Here is a 13057-nt window from a genome sequence, read left to right as displayed (position 1 = left end):
TCATTCCCAGTGAGCATAATGATTTTCTTATAGCAGTAGATGGTACACCTCCTTCTGCCTAGAAACAGAATTCCTTGGTTGTGTTATATGCTCTATACTGATAACAGATGGTGGTAATTTTTTCTGTAGCCTCAGTGAATAGTCTTGTGTTTTGGAGAAGGAGTTTTGTAGTGGATTTTTTTGTTCATTTTTTTGTTTGTTTTTGTTTTTCTGCAAACCACAAAGTTGTGAAGTTTCTTGTTCAAGCTAAAAGGAAGATATATTTTTTTCTGCCTATGAAATTCTGCACTAGTTTAGTGTAGAGCTCAATAAACCTTTCCTGATGGCTATTATGATTATTTTTTAGCTTAAGACATAATTTATTAACTGAATATATTTGGCCAGCTTAAATGAGATTTGATATTTTTTACGTGTTCTAGTCTCTTTTTTAATATGTATCCTAGGAGATAATAGTAGTCTATAAGATTTTCAAGTCAAATCATGTTATATATATCACATGGAAAACATTTATAGTAGATGGTATGATAGAAAATGAACCTTGTTAGAGCATCATGTTAGGTAATTACAGTTTGAAATATGTACAGTATTATCCCTCATAGATGATTAACCCACTTTTAAGGGGTGATAGGTGTTATTAATTGACCTGTTCACTGAACTCTAGAAGGTGTTTGAGAAGGTGCATATAGCACAAATTATGCTTCTACAACATTAATCATCCAAGTCTCTTTCATCATTCAATGGAAGTGGAAATCAAAAGGCAAAAGGCTAACAGACTACCCATTCTTTTACAGCTCCATAGATATATTAAAATAAATAAAAATTTTCAGGGCATAGTGTAAAAAGTGACCTTCTTCTCCATTTCCTGGCAGATTTAATGGTTTCTCCATTCCCACTTCTGTTTTCTTCACTGGAGCTGCAGTCTCTCACATTGCTTATGTTCCTCACCAGCATCCCATACTTCCATTTCCAGTTTTCCCTTTTTTTAAGCTTTTTAATCATTCTTTATATTGTGTTCTCATTTCACTCCATTTAGCACATAAAATTGAATGGGTTGTCTGTCAACCAATTTCATTTGATGGTTCTCAGTGTGTAAAGCAGTATAGGGAAAGAGTGAAAGTATCAAAGAGCATACACATACAAGTGCATAGCTGTTTACATCAGCTCAAGACACTTGCTATAGGGTGCACATATGCTCCCCTGTGTACAGTTACCTTGTTAATGCATATCTTTCCATGTGCACTTTCAGAAAAAAAGTGTAACCACTCAAATGTATAATAGACAAGGAAAAGACTGAACACTGAAACTAATTGAGATATTCCTCCAACAGAAATGTAAGAGAAGCTGTTATTAAGAGAAGCCTCTTCCTAGAGGCTTTGGATGTGCTCCAATATATGATGAGAAATCTGCACCTGTATCCTTCGTGAATATTTAAAATATACCTTATTGTGGTGTCAGGACACAGGCTTTTGTTCTGTTTGTTCTGCTAATGGATTTAGCTTCTTCAAGTATGTTCAGCATGAGTTCTTCTAAAAAACACTTATATGGTTAAACTATGGTAAATCGAATAATGAGTTAAAAATTTGACTGAATGCTGAGCATTGCTTATGAAATAATCATGACTTTGAGATGATGGATAGACTTGATTCCCTGAATTTCCAGCTGAGATTTTCAGCAGGAGCTTCATTAGACAGACATGGGTTGAGACTGTTGTAATCCAGATACAAATGAATTTGAAAAACTGTTCTAACTCAAAACTTTCAGATCTGAATAATTTAGATTGCCTGATTGCTCCCCAAACTAACATCTTCATTCCTGTTTTGATGGCGGAAAGGAGTGAAAGTGTTATATTGTTGTACTGAGCTTAAATAACTTCAAGAAACTTTCCCATCTAATCAGGGAAAATCAAATTCATATGTTTTGAAGATGAGCAAAACTGTAGAATTTTGTCAAGGGGAAAATATATTAGTCTGAAGACTGATTATTTTCTCCAAACATAGCACAGGAGACTTTGCATAGACAGGAAGTAGGAAAGGACTGTTTACTGAACCCTCTGATTTTTTACAATATACTGTAAAAATATTGTAAAATAAAATCTACTTGATATATCAAGTAGAATCTTCCAAACCCTAAAACTGAAAAAAATAAAAAGTACTGCAATGTAGGTATGTCACATGATATGGTATATCTTTCTTGCTATACTAGCAGTAGTATTTCCAGATCTCAGTTTTATATTTCATCTTTTTTATCTAATGGTTCCTTAGTGCAAAATAAACAAATTGCCTTCAGCATCTAAGACTTCCCTGAGACCTATGCTTTCACTAGTGGGCTGGAATCAGTCTACATCTTATTCACTTTCTCCCTGTCTCTTTGCAACCTTCAGTCATCACTGCAATGCTGTTGATTAGTGTGTTGTCTTCTCAAGTAGGTTTGAAACCTATCAAGTTCAAAAGAATTTAAAAGCCTGGTTAACCATTTTTTGAATCATTGCTGTCTTCACAAGACTATGAACTTCAACATCAGCATAAAAACAGTGACTATGTTTGTTGTCCATACTAAAAAAATAGGTGTGGGAGCATTTGTGTCGTTGTGTTAAGACCCTTTGAGGAAATCAGCCTAAGATTGTCTTCCATAACTCTTTCCTGGATGCAGTTCACAGGTTTGTCTTTCCATTCAAAATGTTCAGAAAGATAAGAAAGGAGAAAATATGATCTGGTTTTAATTTTTTATTGTTGGTGCAATTCTGTGGCCAGGTCTTTTGATTCTTCATAAACTTTTTACTGTTCTGTTAACTTTGGGAAAATTCCAAACTTGTACCCCATAACAAGCAAAAATCATACAATTTCAAGAGGCAGTTTGACCATTAAGTTGCATAGTTAGTAATATGTAATACGAGCTACAGAATTACAGACACACTTCTTCATAGATTAAAGAACCCAATTAATCTTATTCAGTTAATATATCTTCCACTTTTGAAGACATTCCAACTTAGAGAGATGTTTCTTTCAACTAGCAGTTTGTTGAACACAAACTGTGGGGGATATGTACAAATGTGTATGTGTGTGTTACTTGTATCTAATTTCAAATTTGTTTGGTTTTAACCTCAGATTTATTTCTATGTTTATACAAGCTTGTGTCTTGAGAAGCACAAGCCCATGTAATGTAAGCTTTGTAAAGGTTTTGACAAAGCTTTTCTAACAAACTGTAAATCATCACATAGCTCTGCCCACTCAACAGTAGAAACCTTCCTGATGGGAAGCAGAAATATTAGAAGCAGCCTAAGACCAAAGACATGCTCTGTCACTTGCATAGAAAGTGCTATTGTTACTCCCTGCCTTGTCTCCATTTCATTGCATGTGGTTGTATAATCATACCTGATTTATCTTACCCACAGAGATCCCGACTATGAAATGAGACCCATAATTATGACTATCTTATCTATAGAAAGACTTAGGTAAATTGGAATGAAATAAAACATTGAGAAGCATGCATCTAGAAGAAAAAGTGCATAGAATATTCTGTCTATATCTCTCTTGTTTCAGTTTACACCTACTGTCTCTTGTCCTCATGACCAGTGCCACCAGATTAGAAATGCAATGATCTTTACATTTTCATTTGAAAAGGTAGTTCTTAGATAATATTTTAGGAAAATCTCCATCAAACAGTTCTGAAGGCATATTGCATTTACAATCATAATGTACAATCTACCAACTGAAAAATGAGAAACAAAGTATACCTAAAAATGTTGTCAGTACCTGTCTTTCTAGCCTGTCCAGGTCTTGCTGAATGACAGCACAGCCTTCTGGTGTGTCAGCCACTCCTCCCAGTTTTGTCATCAGTGTACTTGCTGAGGGCAGACACTATTCCCTCATCAAGGTCATCAATGAAGACGTTGAACAAGACCGGACTCAGCACCGACCCTTGGGGAACACCTCTAGTCACAGGTCCCCAGCCACCCTCTGAGCTCACCCACTGGCCAGTCAGCCAGTTCTCAACCCACCTTACTGTCCGCTCCTCTACCCCACACTCAGCTTTGCTATCAGGATGTCATGGGAGACAGTATCGAAAGCCTTGTTAAAGTCAAGGTACATCCACTGCTCTCCCCTCATCTACCCAGCTGGTGATGCCATCATAGAAGGCAACAAGGTTGGGCGAGAACAACTTCCCCTTGGTGAATCCATGCTGACTACTCCTCATAACCTTTCCCTCTTCCAATTGCTTGGAGATGGCATCCAGAACAAGCTGTTCCAACAAAGCCTCACTTCCTTGAACTAGGTGATTCTCACTTCCTATTACTGAGAGTATATAGAGAAAGAACGAATAAGGGAGCTTCTCCTACTGCTAGCATTCTGGGTGCTTAGGCCTAAAGACATTCTGATACTTCTGATCAGAAAATGGTAGATCTTGTCGCAGTTCCTGCTTCGTGAAGTCTCGGGACATCTATGGATGGTGAGGGACAAAAGGTAGGTGAATCTATTTGAAGGTAGAGAGAGAAAGAAACTTTGGGTTGAGAGAGAAAGCATTCTTTAACACTGTCATTCTTTATCATCCTTGGGAAGGTGTAAAAAGCTGAGACAATGAAAAAGAGTAAATAAAGGAAACTACAAATGAAAGAGGAAGAAAGGGGGGAAATGGGAAAATGCATCACGGAGGCACATAAAGGTAGGCAAGACTCTCAGCCACTTGCAAATGATGCATATTCTGGGTTCTTGCCATGCACCCAGTACAACTGAGTAAAAACACCAGCTCCAAAAGGAGAGTTTCCCCTGGAATTTAGACTTTGCAAACTGGCAGGAGATGATGAAAGAGTGTCAATTACTACTTAAGATCAAATTAAAAAGTTATGGAGCCATCACTGTGTTGAAGTACTGATGCCAACTTTCCTGTCCCTGGGAAAACTCAGATGTATGAGTTAAACCAAATTTGTTTTGCTCCTTTCTTTAAGCTATTTACCGCTAGCCAGTGGTAGAGGTAATGTATTTGGACTTTTGATTTGACATTCAATGGCAAGGCCATTGAAATTTTTTAAAATATATAAATGGCAAATGACAAATATCCTCTGCACAAAGGGAGGTAATATTTTCTGGGATTTAAAACACTTGTTAACTTCAGTCTACTGACCCTTTCGGTAAACATCAGTATGTAAAATAACAGAAGCAAGATATACAAAAATAAATTATATTTTTGTCTGAGTAATTGATATCACCAAGAAAAAGTGAGCCACTTTGTAGTCACACAAGTCCTCCTTCAGAGTTAAAATAAAAGCAGCCCACTTCAGGTTCAGTGTTTATTGTATTAATTTCTAGGGTGCTTGACCTTTATTCACTACTAAACCCCCAAATACCTAGACTGTAAGCTTTTTGGGATAGTATGATTTCATTCTAATATATTGTCTCAGGAAGTGTATTTCAAGGTCTAGATTATTATGTTATGAGTTATTTTGTTGCTAATAGTGTCCATCTCATGATTTCATTATTTCTCTGCTTTGAACTTAGAAGTCTCATCACACACACAAAAAAAGGATTCAATAAAAACGGCTGAAGTGATGAATGTCCTGAACAGCTTAACACAAGGAATGAAAGACAATCAAGTGTGTTTATTCTGCTTCTTATGAAGCTTTAAGTTTGTTATTAATTTTAGCTATGTATTTAAAAATAATTTCAGGTTTGAAAGGAAGTTAATAATATCCAGACAGAAATTAAGCAGAAGAATATTTAAGTTCTGTTGTTGCCATAAAATGGCAGTGAAATGCATACACTTGAATGAGTGGATCCTTTTGCTAAACCATAAATGGAAGCAATACAGTCAAGTTAACACTGCATTGCACCTGAGATAATCAGATGTGTCTTGCAGATCACCGAAGATGCTGTCACTTCTCCTGCTGCTGTCCCAAAAGGTCATATCTTGAATTTTCCTTGTGCCAGTTGCTACTCAAGGTCTAAAACAACAGAAGGTTTTTTGTTGACAACAAAATTAGTAAACTAGAAGATTAAAGGAATGGAAACAGAAAAACAACAACCAGTCTTTTATCTAGGTTGCAGTTTATAAATTCATTACTTAATAATAGAACATAATCACAATTGGTAGTACAACAATAAGAAGAGTTTTGCTTCCAGGTTTTTAAATGCCACATATTACATATTATTACATTATTCTTTACTACTTTTTAAAATCCAGCCTATAAATCTTAAGTAAACCACAACACTCATCTGATTCTGGACTTGTTCTCCCATAGGACATTGGGTTGTGTTGAAAATATCATTGCAGGTTGTTAATCAAAACTAAGCATCCTGAAAAGTTCAAAATGGAAAAGTCCAGTAAATTGCTAGCCCTTGTCTATGCAAATTAGCTAGAGTGATGATCCCACTACACATTCCCCATAATGTGGGAGTGATATTATCAGGTCTTATATCTGAACAGGAAAGGAATTAAAATCATTATCAGCTTCAGATGTCACTGTAGTAACAAAAAGGAGTGATGGGCTTTCCTGCCACCACAGGGAGATTACCCAAGTGTAGCTTTACCAACCCAGAAGCAGCATTGATGCAAATGCACCTCCCAGAAATCAAAGTTTGATACTCATTCTAAAAAGCATCATCATAGTTCCTGCCAAAACTAATCCTGAGTTAAATTAACCATTCTGAAGAGCTGTGATGTGATAGTGACATTCTTAGTGAGGTGAAGAATTGAAGAATAATGATTATTTAGCTGTTTTTTTGACTGGGCTTCAGTGGATAAAAAAAAAAAAAAAATCTTTCCTCTTTCCATCCAATAGAAAGAGACACAACAGCACTGGGAATTAAATATACATGTAACTTGAAAAAAATATTTCTTTCCAATAATCTTGATTTTAATTTTCCTCAGAATTTTCAAGAGTTCTCGTTAAATAATATTTTGGTTTATTTACTGAGATTATTCAGTGGGAATATGAGAATTTAAGAATCTATTATCGTGATACAAAATACAGTACAGTTAAGCTGGTTGATAACTAAATATGGACCACACTTCTGAAAAGTATTGATCAATGTGAGACACTATGCATGGCTGAGGATGGTTTAAAGATAGTGTTTTCATCCTGTTTTGAAAGTCTATTACTTATTTTTCCCAGTGCAGTGAAGTTATCCTTGTACTGAGCCTGTATTTATACTTATTATAAACCAACACTGATGCAAATGAATTCAAAATGTTCCAATCTGCATCACATATATCACAGAAACTAATAACATTGGTCAATGCTGATAAAATATACTTGTAAAGTACTTTTCTCTTCAGGAGAGAGATGCACTCAACTATATGTTCACGTATGTGTTTTCCATATAAAATATGCAGGGTTTTGAGGTGGGGAAAAAATAATAAAATAATAAAATAAAAATTGAGTGTTCTGATATCCAGACAGCAAATTATTTATCATCTAGCCAGTTCTCCCTGTTTAACATATCCTTCTGAACAGCATGCCTTCTAGAGTGATGCATGAGGAGGAAAGGAGAAAAAGAGATTAAAGCAAGACTTTCTGTGCTGTGACAACTCTGCAGGGCTGACTCTGTGATGTGTTTCCTTTTGCTTAGGGATTTTGAGCATTCAGCTCCAGCTAGCCCTGTTCCAGCCTCACACTACTACATACTCCCACTTTCCAGTGCATGTGTGCCTGGTGGATGTTATCAGTTCTTCTGATGATTTCAGTAATTTACTGAGTATTTGTGTGTGTGTGTATCTTATGAAGGTTTGTGGAGACCATTCTCTGCCTAGTGGTTCTGCCTCAGCATGCTATGAGATACCCAGAAGTGGGGCATCCACACACAGCACTACCACCAGCAGTGTTCAGCTTCCCTGCTGTAAGGAGATCCTTACCACCAGGGATCACCCAACATGTGAAGGCTATACTAAAGCAAAGGTGATTTCTAATGCCAGCTCCTGCCTCCGCTGAACTACTTCGATCAAGCTCATTGTATGCAATTAACAAATTTTTCAATAAAAATGTTGTTAAAAATGATCTCTGTGCTCAAGACAAAGCCTATTCTCATTACTAATCAACCCAAGAAGATAAGGAACTTCATAGAAGCCATAAAAAGAGACTGTAAGAACCTTATGACTGAGACCTTATCAATTCCTAATTTTGATGTCCTTGGCTCTTCCACCACACTCCCACTAATCAATCACTAAAATAGTGGTGCACAGAGGTCCCAGTAACCATTTGACCTGTTCTTATCAACTTTGCCCTCTCATGAAACTGCTCACTTCCCTATGATTTGTGCGGATCAATACAGCAGAAAGGTCACAAAAGCACTAAAGAGAGATGCCAATCAGAGAGACGTCAAAAGAAAAAGAAAGTTTGACAACATCAGGATCAATCAGGGGCTGTTCAGGAGAACTTGTCAGCTGTGATTAATGGCACATTGTGTGTTTCTGTCATTTGGAAAATGCTTTAGAACTTTTTAGATCACCACATGGAGAAATTGAGTTTATACTGCTTTGTCATCTTGAAATTTATTAGTCATAGGGTCCAGAGTGGGTCAGGCCAACTTTTTTCTTAGCAAACAAAAGAATGGTGGTGTCGTGACTCAGTGAAACTCTCCTAACTGTGGCTTGGTAAGGGAAGCGATCCAATTCACACAGCTCTGTGGAAGCTCTGCTTTCCACCTCCATCACCCAGTGATTAACTGGATCATAGAAAAGTAATATTCAAGAAAGGATTCTCTGAAATATGAGCACGTTGCTGTGAAATAGAGAGGTGACATTTCGAAAGCAGAAGTATTAGCGTTGTTCCCTCTGTTCTCTCCAGAGGTGACTTTTGTGCTGTCACAGTAACCTCTGCAACTTGCAACATCCTCAGAGGAACTCCTCAAGTACAGGTGAAGGTCAGAGGAAGAGCTGGACTGCTGTAAGTTGGGCTGTCCATAAATCACACAAAAGACTCTGTCCACTAGGCTAGTAGTATTGCCCTTAGTGTAGTAGCAGCTCTCGAACTATAAAAGAACTCCTTTGAAAAAGAGTGAGAAAGGATCCATTAAGAACCAAGGTTCCTTTGGGAACAGAAAAAGAAAAGAAGGGAGAGAGAAGAGCTGTGGCAGTTCTACAAAGCCTTTTCAGCACTCATTCATTTAGTGTTCGTTTTTTATAAGGAAAGGAGTATCCACACCTTTCGCTTGGAAAGCCTGTGCTGGTTAACAGAGGCAAGCTGAAAGTATCCACTGGCACCAACCACATGAATATGTCTTTCCACTGCTCATTTAGAAGCTGTGATTTGGATCCCTTTGCTACTAGAAGACAAACGCCTACAAAACTCAGATGCCTTTTTTTTTTTTTTGGTTGAGTTATGGTAAATTGTGTTTTGTTTTGGCTGAAAGCATAAATAAATAGAATTTCCATATGATTTTTGATAAATATTTTACTTCTGCCATGCTTTCTAACTTATGAATTATGGTAAAACTACCTTCCTAATGCTTCCATACAGTTTTGTCAAACTAAGTGTTGGTACCGTATAAATCAAATTAATCCAGTTACATAAATTAGTTCGTATTTGGTCTTTGTCTGTCACTGTGTTTTGGTGTTACTTTGGATAATCTCCTGGCAGTCAAACTAATGGCAATATTCATATTTAAATAACTAAGACATACAATTTTGCAACTACAGTTGTATGCAACAGTTTCTCTTTGCTTCATTGGACAGAGAGTTTAGGTTACCTGCTGTTACATCAGGTATCCAGAAGTGGAGGTTTCTATAGCTATACACTTTCCCATCAATCAATTCATTCTCTGAGTGGAGCCTGCAGTCTTACATACATGCAGAAATTGTTGACCCACATCAGAATTCCCAGTTAATCTCAATTGATCATTCTGAGTATAATCACTGCATCTGTGTTATATTCAGATCTAGTTATATGTATGTAGTCATAAGAATTTTTATAATGCATTGTATAAAATACACTTATTCCCAATACTAAAAGTGTAATGTAAGAGGGATTCTGTTGAAGATGTGGGTGGAATTATAACAGGTATATGAGATAAATGTCAGATTAGCTGACAGTTTCACGCAGTTTAACACATTTAATACACTAATTTAAATTTAATGTGCATATCAGAGGACTATAATATTGGCACAGGAAATTGTTTGTCAGAAGGAGATATACATATACACAGCACTGTTCTGACTAGCCACTGATCAAAGAATTATGGTAAGTTTCTTTTTAAAAAGGAAGGATTATTGATGTTTTGATGTTTTGTCTGCATTAGAAATGAGTCTTTCCAACAAAACAAGAACAAGAGTGTTTTAATAGTCTGCAGACTAAATCGCTGCTGGTAGGTTTGTCCGAGCTGTGCCACAATAGGGTACTGTGTTCAAGAAAAATGTGACTGGGAACTCTGTTTAATCCTGCCATCAGCAGTTACCACTGACAGCAAAGTCTGGTTGTTTCAGCAATTGCAGTAAGAATGAGTGGGCAGAAATAAAAAGCTGATTTAAGCTTTAAACACATTAGAATTATTTAGTCTAGTGTTTTCAAAATCCCTGCCATCTAGTACCTTCCCTACTGTTCTCCATCCCATCAAGTTCTCCTATACGTTGTGCAAAAGTTGTCCCTTCAACTTTGCCCATGTTCTAGTCAACACTATTTAGTCACATCCTTACATCATCTCACAGTCATGGGCCCAATCCCTGACATTGCCATGAAAAGGCAGATGGAAACTGAGAGAAAAAGGGTTATATAGGGGTGCCAGAATGAGATCCCTGACATAGGGACAAAAGAAACTTTGTTTCTTTTTTGTTTGACTTGTGTTCCCAGATAATCCAGGGATGTTTTCTTTAATATGTCATAACCCTCCCATAGACTTTCAGATTCTCCCAGGGGAACTGTTAAAAGCCATACTTCACCACACAGCATAGACCACTGTTTCTCATCAGCTTCCTGATTTCAGCTTTTGACCAAAAATGTGGCCAGTTATTACATTTTGCTTTGAGTCATGTAAGAGCTCAAAACCCCGGCACTCTAGTCAGTTGCCCTGATAGGCTGTCCTCATATATGTTGGGATGGGTCACTGAACTTTCATGTTTAATTTAGCCCAGAAAAAGAACATGAAGCTTGGGTTCATCAGATTGTTCCAGATGCTGGTGATTGCTTTGGTTGTAGATATCCATAATTTTTACAGGTTACTGAAATCTCTCTGACAATACATTGTTCTGACTTTTAAAAAATATAGACAGAATGGCTTATGAAAAGTATCATTAAATGGATGATTTGATTTACTAATGTAAAACCCCAGTGTAGCTCAACTAAAATTAGCTCAACCTTAAAATTAGGTTTTAGACTATAAATTTTAATTCTCTGAGTTTTGGGGTTTGTTTTGTTTTGTCCAAAGTCTCATAGTTCTTGAGCAGGAGCAGACAGGGCAATGTTAGTTTTTGCATTTCATTAGACCTCAAAGTTCTTTGGAAAGAGGGACAATTATGGAAGTTATGATTAAAAGTGGAAGCACAGAAGTAGGGCATGGAAAGGAGAGGGGGCTATCCCAAGAACATGCAGTACAGCAGAGCTAGGGCTGGCAACAAACCACTGGATTCAAGCCCACTCTCCCTTATTAGGCTGTTTGGGCTCTTTAAAATTTTCACCTTCACCCAGTCCCATATTTGGCACTTCTAACTAGTTCTTCTGGGATTTAGTCAAAATCAACTTCCACAGCCATTTTGATATAATGAAGTGAAGAGCTGATAGGAACATCATCAGCTCTCTAGTTGAATGAAAACTTTCCATTACATAGCACAAGCATTTAGACTGAGTTCCGCAAGTGGCAAGCAAACACAGAAAATCTAAAATTTGCCCTTTCTCATGGATTTGTTTCTAAAGAAACACCATTAACACGTTGATGACTATTTCACATCTTCTTCCCAGACTTGGCAGCTTCTTGACATTCTTAATCAGAGCTGCTTTGTCAAACCTGCTTGCCTTTCTTCTATGGGAAACGGGTGTTATTTACCCTCTGTAAGAGCACATATGCACCCACCGTCAGAGGGACTTAACAATAATGTTACATTGCTTTGCCCACATTCCTAGTTAGTTTATGGTTTTAAAAGTTTCTGTTCACTGAGCTAGATCTGTAGCAGGTGTAAACTCCATTCATTTCAACGAAGCTGTAGTGGTTTGTGCCAACTGGATATAGGTTTTCACTGAGCTTGGCATTAATATTTTTCCAAATAGGAAAAGCAATACTGAAAGCAAAATGAACAAAACATTGCTTGCCCTTTTCTGCATTGGCTGTGCTTAGCTTTGTTTCCTTTCACAAAGTCTTTCAAACCTAAATGTGGATGTGGCAAAAAAAGTAAAATAAAAAAAATCCTCTAATATCTAAGGTGACAAATGGTTAAAGCAGAGCTAGTAACCTTTCCTATAATCACTGTTTCTTTTGGGTTTTGCACAATTTTAAGCCTGACTGGCTGATACATAAATTAGAATAACTCATATGCAGGGAGGAAAATGTAAATATTATAATGTTTATATACATCTCTTGGTGATGTATATTTCTGGAAAGTAAGAACACTCTGTGCATGGAGACTGTGCTGGTCAATTAATTGATCTCAAACCAGGGCTGTGTTCTCTGAATTCAATTGTCCTGCCTGATACAGTTGCATGCTGGTTTTGCCCCATGAACTGTGATGGGACACAGATTCCTTCTTGGTTTTGATTTCTCCTCTTCACTTTGTTGTTTTGTCTGTTTCCATTGGAAAGTGAAAGATTCTCTCTTGGAATGTATGTATGAGATCCAAATAGTACTTCACGATCTGAGATGCAACTCAGAAGAGAATATGAGACACTAAATAAATTTAGATTTTGTGACCCTTACAGTATGTTTTGTTTTATTTTTCTCTCCACCCCACCCCCATTTTGTTTTAACTATAGTTATTTCTCTTGCTGTTTGCTGTTTGTTTTGCCTGAAGATCTCAGAGCAGCTCAGATGGTTCCATTCTTGACTAATTTAACCCTTGGTCTCACTTCTCATCAGCTTTCTTCTCTCTGTTTTATATCAGAGAATGGAAGCGAAGTGAAGGAGGGACAGGAAAATCATGTAGTATA

The sequence above is a fragment of the Aythya fuligula genome, chromosome Z (assembly GCF_009819795.1).
Source record: "Aythya fuligula isolate bAytFul2 chromosome Z, bAytFul2.pri, whole genome shotgun sequence".
In the NCBI taxonomy this organism is placed as follows: Eukaryota; Metazoa; Chordata; class Aves; order Anseriformes; family Anatidae; genus Aythya; species Aythya fuligula.
Note: the sequence above shows the minus strand (reverse complement) of the source record.